Source organism: Euwallacea similis, chromosome 14 (assembly GCF_039881205.1).
Source record: "Euwallacea similis isolate ESF13 chromosome 14, ESF131.1, whole genome shotgun sequence".
Lineage (NCBI taxonomy): Eukaryota > Metazoa > Arthropoda > Insecta > Coleoptera > Curculionidae > Euwallacea > Euwallacea similis.
In genome coordinates, this window is record NC_089622.1 from 4,239,372 (window position 1) to 4,255,977 (window position 16,606).

Genomic DNA, 16,606 nt, shown 5'->3' on the forward strand with positions numbered 1-16,606 from the left:
GTGTCAACGTCTTCATAACAAATTGCTAAGAAAATTGAGACTTTATGTGGAATATCTTGGACAGGTTACAGTTTAAATTTGTAAAAGCATCGAGATAATTTTTATAAAACAGAAAGGCATTTGAACGATGTTGTACTCCACATGTAAGAATCTTTTTTTTTCTGTACCTTAATGCCGAAATGTCACTTAATTGGTACGAAAGATGTAATGATTGGAAGTCGAGGCAAAGAGTTGCATTGGAATATTTGAAAATAAAATCTAAAAATACCTTAACAGGCAATATAAATTAGAAATTTTTCTTCACTAATAAAATTTCCCCAGATACCTTGATGGAAGGGGGTTGCCAGGAGCATTAACATGCGCAACTAGTCCATAAAAAGCGATGATTTTTCGTATTTTATTTCAGATTTGAAAGCAGGAAGTTAAATAAAATTGTAGTAAAAAAAAAACGAAAAAATTCTATTACTTCGGAACATGTTTCTTAAGTGATTTTCGTTGAAAGAATATTAATAATACATTGCATGCATGTTGAGAATACTGTTTCAGGTTTCAGGGAAGGGGAGCAAAAATCGATTATGTTATTTTTGTGGTGGGGATGCTGAGAAATAATTAACCAGATTTATTATGTTCGTTTATTATCCATTAAAGATGACTAAGGAAATGTCACCCAAGGAAAAATAACAAAATACAATCAAATAACTCTCTTTACGTGTAGTAAATAATATGCCAACCTCAACTAACTGAATTAAAACCTAAACCTTAAAGAATATCACATTAACCAATTTGGTATCTTCAGACACATGGTTATTTTCTAAAATTGTCCAACCTCATACTTACATCCAAAAAGGATAAAAGCCCATTACCACCCAGCTGAAACTTAAATCCCTAAATGTGGGTTTATCCTATATGAGGCTTTAAGTGTATTATTTATTATACCTGCCTTCCACCAGAACGGCTCTTATCTCCCTTTTTCCTTCACATAAAGTGTGGTTTTTAATGCATTAGAAACCAAATGGTGCTAAAGCTTTAATATTAATTAATAATCATATCTATGTATATGTATACAAGTATTATACATAGATATACATATATGTACATCATCAAAATTTTCTTTGAGAAAACTAAACATTCCGGTTTGGGTGAAGATCCGTATATGTATGCAAAACGTTAGTATGTAAATGAACTTTTTACTGAAATGTGGATGATATACATGTCGGATCCCCAAGAAAGGTGATGTGATTATCAAGAATTTGCCTCATTTTTAGCTTTTGAAGGGTTAAAAAATAGGAAATGTTATTTATTTATTTTTCTCTTACATATAGGTGCACAGAATTCGATTTGCGTGGATAATATTACCAAAATTGCAAATATTTCCTATAGAAGCACTATTTATTTTATGAAAGTAATACCATGTAAAATATTTTAACTTTGTGTGATTTTGGTCTATATCATTTAACGTTGCTTAGATTGAAAAAATGCAAGTCTTTTGAATTCCAAAATTTTCCAAAACTTCTTAAAGTAAAACTGAATTTTCTTATTTTCGTCAAATATGATTTCAGCCCTATGTGCATCTATATATACCGAGTAGTTCATTTAATCTGACGAATTAGAATATCTCGAAAATTACGCATCGAATTGAAAACAGTTCCAAATAAGATTTGTTTGTTTCGAAGGGGCCCACTGAATGATACCAACCATAACTTCCCAAGCCTATCACCTGGGGGTAGGGCAGGAGTAACTTTAAAATCTTAAAAGGCAACCCCAATTTTTTATTGCAGATTCGAATTTTAACACGAAAATTACGTGGGGTTTGTCTAAAATTGTTTTCTTATTCGCGACAGATGTCGCTGTAATCAGAAAAATATGTTTTATCCTGATTCCGGAAGAAAGTGTCGTGTATTTCATTTTTTAAATGAAAATTTGTCTTTTTTTTTTAGTGAATTCGATAAAGTTTAAAGAAAGATAACCGTCTGTGAAAAGAAATTGATTTTATTTATTACTAAATTTATAAATAAACTTTGAAATTAAATTTTCTTGCCAATTAATACAACGAATCAAACATTAAATTTGATATTGTTTGCAAAGATAGTGAAAAAAATGGTAAAGTTTTTATTGATAATATTTTCATCAATGCACTGCAGATAAATAAAACGCAAAATCACAGTTTTACTTTTTATTTATAAATTTAATAATAAGTAAAATCAATTTTTTTTCCACAGACGGTTTTCTTTCTTTAAACTCTATCGAATTCACCAAAAAAAGGACAGGTTTTCATTTAAAAAATGAAAGATAATGTGCCGGGGTTTCATCGTGTTACAGCCAAATTGTATTCTTTACAGCTAATGGTAAATTTTCACATAAATTTGGCAATTGATTTTCCAAAAAATCCTAATATGAACGTCTATTTAAACTGCAATTAAAAAAGTATGGTCCAATAACATGTTCCCCAATAATTCCCCCCAGACGTTAACTGTTCATCTGTGCTATCTATCAATTTGCCGAAAAAAACTCGGATTATGGTTGCAATACTAATGGAAATTATGACGATTTACGAATCCATTTTTACGAAAGACGGCTTCATCAGAAAACAAAATTTTGTTGAAGAGATCAACATTGGCTTTAATTTTACTGTGCACCCAGTTGCAGAATTCGATACGTCGCTCAAAATCCCCTTCATGGAATTCTTGATGCAACTGGACATGATAAGCATGAAAACGGGTTTCCTTCAAAATCCGCTGAACAGATCTTCTGCCTACATCTAAATTATTAGCAATTGCTCGTTGAGTAACAGAGGGGTTTTCCGTAACAGCTAATAGTACGGTCGATGCATTTTCTTCTGTTTTAACCGATTTGTTTCTAATTGGTGGCGTATAGTCAACATTTCCTGTTTTCACAAACTTTTGTAATAAATTTTGCAGGCTTCTTTTGTCTGGATGTCTTCGTTCGGGATAACACTAAGCATAAACTCGACTTGACAAAAAACAGTTCCTTTCACATTCTCCTAATATGAAAATCATGGCCACGAAGAGTACTGATAAGGTCTACGAAGGGTACTGGTAAAATCTTCTCGGTTCTACTCCATGACAAAAGAAAATTATTTTTAATATTTAGAACTTAACTAATTAATAATGTAATGCTAACAATGTTTGACAATGTGATAAAAGCAAAAATAATTTGAAATTTGTTTAAAGCCACCTTCGACTTTTTTATGTATTGCGGAAGGTTACAAGGCCTATTCATAATCGTCTTAATTGGTGTCTTCAAAAGAATGGAAAACATTTTGAACACATACACTCAGCGGCAAATCTTGCACCTCCCCAATATTTATACTTTCATGTATATAAATAATACATTGGGCAGAGATTGAGTACCGATGGCTATGATCAAAAATCAAAGAAGCAAATAAACAAAAAAATAAATTAAAAAAAAACTATTTCAAAAAATGGTTCAATATTGAAATAATATAGAGATGCAAGACTTTTGCCGATGAGTGTACTTTAGATTTGTAATAGTTGTAAGATAATTGTAATTATGAAATAAGTTCTATGAATAATTCTTTTGTCATAGTCACTTTAGTTTTTTATTCAGTTTAATTACTATTGGAATAGTTTTCGATGAATAACTTGCGACGTGTTAGGAATTGCAATAGATATGTAATTAGAAAAATGTTTGTTTTTGAATTCTGTATCGAACTAGACTAACATATACGGGCGTCCTAATTTAAAATAAGAAAAATAAAACACTTTAAAGTTTGAGAAATTTGACGCAAAATTTTGGATGCCCTGTACGATATCGATCATTGAAACTTTTTTAATAAAACTATTAAATCACGCTTATTAAGTATATTGAGTACTTTCTTTAAATAGGCATTATTTATATTTTTTAATAATTTTTCAAACCAGAGGTACAAATGCAATTTTTTTTAATTTTTAATTTTTTTCATTCATAGTACTTAATCGATTTCAACAAAATTTTAAGAATATAATGCAGATAATCATAGAAAGCATTTAAATGTGAAAAAAAATATATAGGGTGTTCCATAAAAAATAGTTTGGTAACGTTACACTTTTTTGGGACACCCCGTAATATTAGAAATATTTTCCTGCAATATGTCCTAAGACATGGGTAAAGTATACACAATACTAAAATTCTGCTTTTAATGATAACCGAGCTATAGAAGACGGGAGGTGAAATGCACCACCCTGTATATTAGGTTAGTTCAGGTTAGGTTTATTTTAAGGTTACTTTATTTCAAAATGGTAGAACAAGACTAGATAGACATGCACTGTTCTGTTGCACTTAATAAATCAGACTTAAAACTAGTTTACCTTAAAATCATAAAACTTCGGAAATCATAGTTTAGCACTTTTGAGAATGAATTAAATGGATAAAAAGAATTCAACATCAATTCCCTAGTAAACTAGACGCGCTAGATTATGTCCGAATGATGTTTCAGTTCTTGTTGTTATGTCTATCTTTGATCATTCTTGGGCAATAAATATGTATCGCGAAATTTAACATTTTCTCAATTTTCTACATGAGTCCTTTAGATTTCAATTTTGTCTAACATAATTTTTCACTTGTCATAAACTAATTACTTCAACAGCGGAAACGTGAAACCGTGTCCCCTGATTCAACGGCAGCCATTACCAACCAGAATTTTATGGCAATTTTATTGGTTAATTTCAAGCAAAATTTTCTTTATAGGTCAGATTAATCATGTAGATATAAACATGATTACAGTACCGTTCATGTTCATACCATATGACTAGTGTAAGCTAATGATTATAAAAATCAAGCCTTATGACAGGTGTTACGCAGAATGCATCGACTAAAATCGAAAAAGTCATCTTAGGTTGATTTTAACGAATACTTTTCTTTTTGTTTCAGATTTGCCATAAATCCACAAGGTAAGGACACAATCAACATTGGTGTTATACCTGAAATATCTCATTTATGGACGGTTCGTATTCACTTTAACGTTCTTTTTTGTTGGTGTCGATTGCGTTCAGGTAGACCCAGTTTAGTCTCCTCCATCTCTCATTATTGAAATGGGATATAAATAATTCGTAAAATAAGACAAGGACGGCGTCGTTTGGTCTAGAAATAGAGCAAGAAGCGAGCCAATTAGCCGCCGCCCGTAGCAATAGTTGACATCCATTACAGCGACACATACTTAAATGAAAACCTTAATATTAGAGGATGACATCACATTTTATTTTTCAGTAATTTTCGACATGCTGTCTGATGCGTTTTACTCTCAACGTCCTCATATTGTCGGCCAAATTAAATTATCGAAGAAGTCTTTTGGTAACAATAAAAAGAGATGAAAATTATTTTTTCCAATTTTGAGGTCAAGATGTCAATATAACGTTGTCCTGGACCGTTGCGGCATTAGTGATTATTTAGTAATGACGTCAAAGTGACGTTCAAATAATGGGTTGTAGAAAAAAGAATAATTTTTCAGGAGAGACAATCTAAATGAGGTATTGTTATGCCCAGATCTTATTCTTATTGTTGTTATTCAAGATTATTTAAATATTCAAAGGGGAGTGGTCAAAAGTCGTTTCATCTTTCATGAATACCAAACGCTTTCAGTTCCGTTAATGATTTTCATCATTCATGTGGGATAGTGCTATATGAGGAAATATGATTCTATAGAACGTTTTCAATAATTTTAAAGAGAATGTTACGGTCTTTGAATGAATCCTTTTCTTAATTGAAAAATTGCTTGCATAGACAATTTTTCCATAAAATTTACTACAAATATTATATGTGAGATTTACGTAGAAAATATTTTAGCATTTGGTCATTTTAAGATCAGCTGCTGGTTTCTTCTTCACTTCATTACGTTTTCGAAGTTTGACGATTTTGAAAATTACTTTCCTCCTTATTTCAATGCATCCTCTCATTTTCTCTCTTTCAAACTCTCACGAAGGCAAAATGTAATCTAGCAATTCATGACTCATTGGTCATCACCTTGTAACATCCACGTTTTCCAGTTCTTGAAAGGTCAGCTATTTAGTTTTCAAAATTTGCATGAAAATGCGACCCGTATTCAACTGATCTTAAAATCACGTAAACCTTATTCTAATTGTAAGTATTATGTTGGCAATAACATTACGAATTAATCAATTTGCATCATTTTGTTACTATTCGATTTCAGACAACTCTTGTTCTATATTTTTAAAATGCCGTTCGAGTAATTCAGAATCTGAGGCTAACAAGTCATTTTGTCACCCATCCGATCCAGCCCACGTTTGGCCATTTTTCTTAATTAGGAGAAGCTTAAATTATAAGGAATTAGACTGCTCCAAATCTACCTTTCCATTTATTATGCATTGATATCCTCCGCTTATTTACGAACTTTCCTAGAAGGGTTCTGGTAAAATCTGGAAAGTTTATACAGATATGTATTAATCCTTAAAGACCCTTCCTGGATTTGTCCTGGTTCTGTTCATATTTAACTTTGTGTTTCAAAACTTTATCTCTCAATTTGGTTAATATTGAGAAAATAACAGAAATACTAGCCTCGAATTACATCTGTATCGATTTCTCGCAATTTTGACGTCAATTCCAGTTTCCAGGAAGGTATTGCAAACCATAATCATGACGTATGTTCTCAACTGTAAGAATATATCTTTGTGCATGTAAGATTTATTCAATTTTAATCTAAACACCAATAGAATCGATAAAACCTCTTGGACAAAATTGCAGAATGATTTTCATTATAAAATAATAAAGACCCCAATAAATGTGACCCTCATGTACTTGGATATCCTATAAGAAAAGCATTGATGCCAATATGACATCAATGAATTTCTTGTGAAATATAATGACATACGATAGTTGGACGTGGCGATACCAAACTTGTATCACAATGGAACAAGTGGGTCTAACGGCCATTTACATTAGCAAGAATTATTGACTTAACTTTAATTATAAATTCTTGAAAATTGCTTGGTGCAAAAGCCTCTGTTTTCTTTCAAACTTATTATTTGATGAACCTAGTCGAAAGTATCACTACAATGAATTACACTATCGGATAACACTAAAGCAACTATTAGCAAAAATATAAAATTCAACAGATATAGTAGTATTTCTACTAAATAGACGTACAGGTGTATTTCGTGCTCAATTTGGCATTCTAATTATTACTTATAATTTTTATGGTTGTTTGTTATTAATGAAGTTTTTAAATAATTTATTTACTGAAATGAAGCTTTATGTACGATAAATTTAATTTTAAAAAAGGTTTTATTTTTCTTAACAATTGCGAAAACAACCGGATAATAGCAACGTGATTGAAGTTAATTTAGTCATTAATAGGATAGCCATTATTGGCTATAAAAAGTTATAGTTAATAATGGCGCAGCATTAATGAAATTGAATTTTGGGTACTAGAAATCGGCATATTATACCACACATAGTTTCTTTTATTACTGAGAACTATTTGTTTGGGAATCTTATAGTACTAATTCGACCTTCTCCCTCTTCCCGTAGGTTCTCGATGGAACTGAGATCCGGTAATTGCGCCGGCCGCTCTAGAATCTGGATATTTAATTCACGAAACTACTCCTAAACAAGTCGAGGCGAGTGTTTCAGATCATTGTTTTATTGAATTACAATTCTTAGATGCATCATTGAGTGTATCTTAACGACAAATCAAGTCGTAGTCATAGTAAGATAGTAGTAAATATTTTAAAACATATTGTTTTGTGGATAACCAAACTACTAATATGTATTGTATTATAAAAAACTCTAAAATTTTGAAAACCTAATGAAAAAAACATTCATTATTCTTTACATAAGAAAGGTGACCAATCTAAAGTCGAAAACCGTTGACCTATAAGTTTATTCACTTCATTTTCAAAAATATAGAAAATTATGAGTGTTAGAATAGTCGAGCACTTGAAGGTAAAAAATAATCTATCTAGTCATGGTGATGTGAAGGGTAAATCAACATAAATGGTGTTGTTAACTTTTATTAGCACATTAATCTCGTTAGGGTAAAAGAAGACATTTAAAAGTATATTTCTAGATATATCTATGTCTTAAGCCACAAAATTCTAATACAAAAACTAGAAAACTTTTGCATTAAGGGCAATTCTCTTAAATAGATAGAGTCATATTTGTTTGATAGGGATCAAATCATAGTAACTGGTACAGGTCATAATAGAAGTAGGTCAAGAACGTTTATAATCAACCATGGAGTTCCCCAAGGCAGCATACTGGGTGAATTACTTTTCTTAATTTATATTTATGACGATTTAGATTTAATATGCTCCAATATGCCATGTACCATTAACTAACTATACTGATGACACTAATTTATGGATATTGGGAATTGACAGTAATGAGGTTTGTCGTGATGCTGATGGCCTATAGTTTATGGTTTATGAGTGGTTTTCCACAAACAAAATTACAGTTAACAACAAGAATACGAATGCTGTGTAATTTCAGACAAGTACAGCAAATTTAGGTAACGCCAATAAACGTAAACCTGATGTAAAAACTTTTGCATAAATCATTTACAAAAGTTTTTGGGCATGGAATTAGATAATGTCTTGTCCTAGCAAAAGCACATTGACAATATGGTTTCTAAAATTAGTAAGATCTGTTATAGCTTTCGAATGCTCAGCAACTATCTGAATAATATGTATAACGAAAAGGATGATTTATTATGGAAACTTGGATTGTCTTATTACATACATATGAGATAATTCTTTACGGCAAAAGCAGAATTGTTGTAAAATATTTTTTTAGTACAGTAATGAGTGGTTAGAAAAATCACTGAAATTAATATTTTTATAATTTTTTAAATTCTTTTATCGAGACTAAAATGTCATTTGGCGAAATGTTTTTAACTTTGGTATAATGTATATATGTTAGTAGGTGGATTGAAAATGAGACACTTTATTCCGCAGACAGCACTTTTTATTTTCACTTTCCAACAAAAACCGAGAAAAACTCATATGAAGCCAAGAGGCCCGAACAAAATCATCCTTTTAACTGCCCTTCCCTCTTTTCCCTAGAACCACACTCAGGCCCTTGTTTATGTTAACATCATTAATATCGGATTACACTGGTCCATCGACCCAGTGTATTAAATCAGAAAAAAAAGAAATAGAATCGACTTATAATTAATTCTATTGGTAAAATATTTAATTACTCTAACATATATGTCCTCTTTCGTTGTACCAATGTTTGTGGACAAAATACACTGCCTGGAAATGGCAGTGATGCACTATCTTTCTAGAAAGACATTCACAACGATATTTTTTAGCTTCGTACAAATTGTTTTACCTTTAGACATATTAAATTTTTTATAATTAATTCATTGTGAAATTATAGCAAATTTTCTTGGATTAATTTACTCAATGGTAAACCTGCTTTCTGAGTGAAAGTTCAAAGTATTGCTTTAGTTTTGTTGCAGTCCAACGTTCAGAAAATTTTTACAACCCGAATTATTTGACGTTTGAAAAGATGTTCATAACACCTGTAGCCCTTGCATGACTACGACCTTTCATACATAGTAGAAAGGACTTTGATTTTCTCAGTTGCTTGTTGATTTAATACATTTAAACACTTTCTTTTATCGTAAGAATTGTTTTACTTTTGTCTGATAGTATATTTTTGAAGTTGGTTTACTATTATTTAAGCGAAAGTTGTTTGTACAGCTACTAATGAATACGTGTTACTATCTCACCAATCTGCCCAAATGGAATATGGCCGCCCACAGAAATGCATCAGCAGTGATTTGTTTTTGACGTATTTAAGCGATGTTTATCCCGTTTGCTGCTGAAAATTCCATCCGTGCTATTTAAAAGATGAATAAGTAATACAGTGGTGGAAATCCTGGAAAATAGGTAGAATTGGGTTTATTGGCGAAGAAATAGAAAAAAATCTAAGAAATGAGAAAAGTGGCGCTGAACCAAATACCCATCAATAATTTAATCGCATCAAATTATATATTACATTTTCAATTAAAATATGTTGAGGTTTGAAGTACAGGTTTCCGGAATTGTGCTTCTGAGAATCGTCAGGATAAGATATTCGAAAGACTAAATTATTCCAATACAGAATCTTCGTCGACTACTGAGAAAGATGAACGTATCTTGAACCAACTTAATCGCCGAAAATCGTAACTAATCTAAAATAAATTGGGTATCGAAAATATCCCTAAATAACGCGATTAACTTGGGTTGAGTACCTATCTGAATTAATAATTTAGAAATCACCTAAATACTGACAATAAAAAGATATTGCAAGTGCCTGCACTGATAAGGTTATGGTTTGAAATAAGGAATGCTTAAATAAGGATAAGGTCGTCTCTTAGTTAGAAGAACATAAGACCGACTTTATATTTGTTGATTCGGAGCGACGAGGGAACGAAGGACTAATTTTTTTGTCATATATGAATCACAATTAGTAAGTCCCAAAGAGCGAGGGATTGTGATTCTGAAATCTTGACGCGTTTTGGTCCAAAGTAAAAAGTGGAAAGAAAGCGGCTGTAATTTAAATTTTCTTTTGGTTTGGTATTTGATGTTAAAATAAAACTGGTAATTGCAATATCTGTTTGTTTATGGACCCAGTAAGCAGAAACTTACAAGTGGACTTACTAAGACCAACATCTTTTTAATTTAATTTAAAATTCTCAACTTTAGTTAACTTCAACTCATCTAAAATTTATATTTTTTTTAACCTAAATTAACCTTACCAATATCAATTGTAACTGACCTGAATAAATCTGTTCATGAGGCAGGATAGATAGAATATAACACAAATTAAATAAACGGAATACTAAACAAAAGTAATATGGATAAGGATATTTTTACTGGAAAAAGGAGATACGGAAAAGAGCTAAAAATGAAGAAGTAAAGACAGGTTTAAAGTTATACGTAACTGAAATCGATGTGAACATTTTTATAAATAGAAATGTGATGGAAAAATGTATGTAGACACTTCAAAAGATTTTTTAATCTGCTGCAACAACATGCGAATATTTCCTAGTGATACTACTGCTAACAGGCTGTAGGATGTGATGTTTTCATAGTTATTTTTGGTCTATAAAATGCCTATTTATTTGTCAAATACTATTTTATTTTTAGAAACTGCCTCCTATATATTGCAATAATTTCTTCAGAAAAGAAACATTGTTGTAAGAAAGTACAGTGATATATACTTCTAAAGGTTAATAAATTCTAAGCCAATTTACTATGAATTAGCTGAAAAATTACCATTTCAGCAGTGTCGAAATAATAATTATTGAGAAGATTAGAGATGGAAAAGGAAGATGGATAATAACAAGTTTAGCGAATATACTAAAAGAAATTTACTAAAAGAAAAAAGCTAAAATTCGTAGATTATGAAGAAAACGCACAGAAAGAATAGATAACTTATTAATGAAGCAAAGCGCCATCCAAAGTTGCTTAAAGGTACCTACTTTTTTTTAAACGAAGATCCTGGAGTTTCAAAAATATGAAGATTATCCATTAAAAATGATCTTTCTTCTAAAATTTTGAGATAGGGACAATGACAGAAATTTTGTAGAAAGAACGGTAAATATACTTAATGCTGACAAGAATAGATTTTTAAAATTTGAGGAAAATAACAGAGATTATAAATTGATTGACAGAAACTTAGAGAGGAGACGATGTGATGTAAGAGAGAGAAACACAGATTTGGAAAAGAGAATATAGCTGAGAGTTCATCTGTAGTTAAATGTTCGATTAATAACAAAAATTAAATCTTTAGCGAAAAAGAAAGGAATTTGAAGATAGGACAAAGCCCTCGTTCGTCAGGGTCAACAATTATGCCACTATTGGGATTTCTGCTGAATAGACACGCTATCTGTCAAATGCATTTAAATGGGAGTTGACGTTATGTTTGCTACAAGTTTCAAACGGTTGTAAAACACAGCTGGGACTTCTTAAACGATGTCATTGAGAGGTCATTCGTGTAAGTACGTCATTACAAATTTTTAATTGTCTTAGAGACACCACTGGTTTTTACATTTTAGAGTTTAATTGAGATCTCCAGTGATGTACAAAGGTATTCCTCTAACCGAGAACCTTTAAACACGCCTCAATTTTCAAATTATCACGAGATGTTTTTCAATAGGTTTTCGAGAATTATAGGGACCAGCAGTCCTGGAAATTTTCTGGAAAACAATATGTATGTAATTTTTGAAATAAACAGAATTGGTTAATGTCGTGACTTTCATAGAAATGACCTTAGTTGTCAGTACAGTGATCTAAATATCCTTAAGGAATTTATAAAATTCTAACTTGAGTAACGCTGTATCTTTTCCCGTTTCCACAATCCTCATGAAACTCACTTTATTTGGGTTCCCTGTGTAGATGCAAACAAGACTATAAGGGGATATTACAAATCAAAGAAATTTATCGGGGAGAACGTAATGAAAGTTGATGAAATGAGTGTAGCAATGACTTACTTTTTAACCATTATTTTATTCCTCCGATCTGAATCTCAAAGAGTTGCTGTACATAGATTATCACATACTTAGTTATGTTTATTTGAATTTCTAAGAATGACACATGTCCTTTGTACTTCACGAGACCTAGAAACCTCTGTGGCCCTGTTCGTGCTTTGCTTGTTCTACATTAATTGTTACTTCAACAAACGATTTAAATATCGCCTATTCAGTCTTATCTAAAGAAGTATACTAACCTTTATACCGCGTATCAATATTTACTTATAATAATCCCAATTCATGTCATCGCGTGCACAACAGTTCATTGTATTCCTTCAAGGGCAATTTAAAGATAAATGCAGTCTCGGCTTATCCAATTTAAGCCGTGATCGTTTCAAACAAGCTCTGAAATCGATGGGAATTTATGGTCTTATCAACGGGAACGTGTAAATTTCGAAAAGAAATGTTCTATTATTTGCCAGAAAATACGGCAACACCGTGTTTCGGTTCATCCCATATTCCTGAATGAATTGCGGATTTTGGTGGGGAAGTCTGGAGCGCGGTAGGTCAGGTCCATAGGGGGCCCCACCCCAATCTGGATTAACTGGAAATGCGGATTACAACAAAGTAGCGACATCTAGTCGCCGTCATTACAATTGAAACATGGATTCAAGTCAGGATTGATTTTTGTTGAGGGTTGTGTTTTTGCTTGAGAAATTTGCACATGTTTTCCACAGTGTGGGTATTTTCCATTATCTAGCAGATAAACAAGCATGTTAACTTAATCCACGTGGGTGGCCTTGTAAAATTGTGCCAGTGCATTGCATTTTTCGATCAAAAGACCTTTTTTACGATCACACTTGATGTTTGCTTATCGTCAACGTTTATCTTACTATGTGTGTTTATAAATATTTTGCAAATTTAAAGAGGGTAGTAAAGTTTTTATCGAGATTTACGACAATGTGACATTGCCTGTGTGAGGAAATCTTCCTATCAAATCTCACTAAAATCACAATGTATGAACGTGGCATAAAGTAACGAAAACTGCCGTTATATTGGATCACAAATCCGTGTAAAAATTCAACAGCAAGAAGTAACCTAATTACCGTTTCTTTATATCAACAATACTATTACAGAACTGACCAGTGGCAGTTGCAAAATTAGCTATAAATTTGGGTTTTTTCGTAAACGGTGATTGGGATAAGATTGATGTTTATTAGCTGATTTTTAATCAATCAGATTCATCGCTATCGGTAGCTAACCAATCTGGTTGGTTGAAAATCAACTGATAGGAATTAATCCCATCCAGATCATCGTTTATGAAAAAACGTTTTGAGTTGAAAGTTAACATTACCTCTGCTTTTGAATTTAGCACTAATTTGTGGTCCAAAATCGCGGTCATTACTTTACATATTAAACGAGAATCAAATTTCTTGAAAAATATACAGGGTTTTCTTTCAGCCGCATCATAACAATGTAAAAGTATCCCTAACCTTATACTACCTTTGACCTCACAAGTTATAGAGGTACCTTCACACCACTCTTTTTGCCAGTTTTATTCCATCTGAATGCGGCGATGGCTCTGGTGTTCTACGCTCAAATTTTAATGGTTTAAGACACTTTCTATACGAAATTTCGTTTTTTACATCTAAATTGTTTTTAGAGTTAAAGATATCTAAATTGCATGATTGTAGATAACTAGAAGAACAACAGAAGCTTTCTGCAAGTAATAATTGCGAAATAAGAAAAAGATGAAGACAACAAAAAAATCACATTTTCGGTTGCTTAATTCGATTATTTTGATATTTGGGAAAAACTATTACTAGTTTTAATTTTTGTTCAAAATTCCGACCTTCCCGCTCGTGGGTACGTCTTTGTAATTCCTGACTGAACTCTAATATGTTCGAAAAATACCCCAAAAATTAAATAAATAGTAAACGTTTTAATACAAGACGATAAAAACATTTTTTGTTTGGAACTAATTTTTTTTTTAATTTCAACATTTAGGAAATGAAATAATTCCGGATGCATATTTATCGCAACTTTTTTTCTTATTTTGACACTATTAGGAAACACCTTGTGTAATTATTGTCATCAAATGGTTGGGTGGCAAAAGAAGAATATTTTGCTAAACACGACTGTTATTCTAGCTACAAATTTTGGCACGCTTTATAAAATAGTCTTTGAAACGCAATTACTGTAGACCCAGACACGCTTTCAGGAATTTTTACGGCTGCAAAGTCGCACGTAATATGTATCTTTTATTACCTGCTACAATCGTTTAACCTTCGATAACATGCACATTGAAGTAAGAGTTCAATTTGCGAGGCGCGTAACAAGTTCGTGTTCGAAACGCAATTACAGCGTTCAGAATGTGTCGAGGTCAAAGGGATCCAGCCAAGGCCACGCAGACTCACAACTGCATTCTGCACCCAGATGCAACGGCCCCAGCAGAATTGGGTCATCCGGAAACTGGGACAGGGATTCGCTAGGTCTTTTTCTATAAACAAAATCAACCTAGAAGGACTCTTTTAACATTAAATTTTTTAGTCATTATTTGTCTCTTCCGTGTTTGAGTTATTTTCAAATAATCAAACACTTGCGAAAAACTTACTCTCAATTCCCAAATTCAAAATATTTTTCAAATCTATAATAACATTGTTGGGACAAATTTTTGCGAACTTTCCACCTACATATGCATTCAATCATTCGCTGCGACATTTTGGTTCTGAGATATCATCGTCAACTTTTTATTTCTCTATGAACATCATAGTGCTTCTTCGCAGAATTGAAAATAACATTTTATATTGTTTTACATGTTTTATTTTATCTATGACATTTTTTATATATAAGAGAATAATATCAATGATGACGATTCGAGGAACCCTAAAAAAATATCGTCGTTATTATGTATTTAATTATTTTTCTAGCCTATGTAGTCCTCAAGTCACCCATACATGTAGGCCCAACTTTACCTATACTATATAAGATATTCGGAAATTTATATGCCGAACTTCAGAGTGTGATTCAACATAATTATGTTAGTGCTTGCCAATTTTCGTCTTGTTTGTCTGATGTGGCATTTTGAAACAACACATTGAAATCTTCAATGCAAACCTCTACCGAATCCTTCAAAACAGAGGAATTTTGATTACATCAACTATTCTGGTTTATCAAACAAATAACTTTCTCTGTATTTCCAATTTTGTGTCTTGGACTGTGTTTTCACTGGATCTTATCAATACGACATGTCCTTGGAAATATGGCGTAAACAAGTTTGTTTCGAAATTGCTTCTCTTCAAATCGAGAAGACCCGGAAAAGCGATATTCATGGAAAATGCAAATCCTTCTTCTCGGTTGGTCGCCTCTAATTTGTGGCACGTTTTTTCAAATTGCCAGTTCTTGGTATCGATAGGATGTAACGCGAGTAAATAAATACTCACCTTGTGGGCCTTAAGCCTCTTATGAATATCCTTGGAAAATATTCTGCTTAATGAGAGAGGAGCATGTAAAGCTATCTTTTGCCTTCACTTTCAGCATCAGCCATTGAGCATTTTCTAGAAATGACGAAGGAAAACTAAAATTAAACTAATCGGTCGTGAATAGACTTTCCTTTCGCTTTCGTTTTTTAATAGTGTTTCGTCAAACAATGGCGGTGGAACCATGTATAACGAAACACTAATAAACCGCCTACGGCTTAACGCGGAGCCTGAATCTGGGTCGGACGTAATATTACCCAATGGAATTGGAATTTTTACGAAACATAATTACAACTGAATTTAGCGGATCACTGACATGATTTGATTCGGAACAGAAAAAACAATCGCGGTAATGAAAGTAATCAATATAAAGCCCCCCATGGGCGAAGTTTGGATCTAATGAAAAACCGAGCTAATATAGAAGACTAGGGTGGAGCAATAAAAGCTTGTCTTCTCTTCATTCTTCTGCTTTTAGATTTCATAAGTGCTACTGCAGTGATTGAATGAATCACAAAAGTAACTACTCATTACTGTTGGCTTGCTTCCAGAATGTATAATTCCCGTAATTATGTTGCGATTCTATAAACAATCCTTATTGATTTGTCCTTGTTCAGGCCAATGTCTTTTTTTCATTGCAAATTTCTTCCAGTGAACACATTTTTGTACAACTAGAATAACGAACTATAAAACT

The 16,606-nt window shown here is 32.2% G+C and overlaps 1 protein-coding gene across 2 annotated transcripts in view; it reads left to right on the forward strand.

Moving 5' to 3' along the window:
* The window catches only part of EcR (Ecdysone receptor), a 145,394-nt gene that overhangs the window by 42,715 nt on the left and 86,073 nt on the right, over nucleotides 1–16,606 (forward strand). Inside the window, exon 1 of one of the 2 annotated variants that reach the window (XM_066397279.1) lies at nucleotides 4,891–4,910. The exons of the other annotated variant lie outside the window; for it this stretch is intronic. The gene's annotated coding sequence lies outside the window, so the exon portion shown is untranslated. Of the gene's footprint in view, nucleotides 1–4,890; nucleotides 4,911–16,606 lie in introns of those variants that run through there. 2 annotated transcript variants of the gene reach the window in all.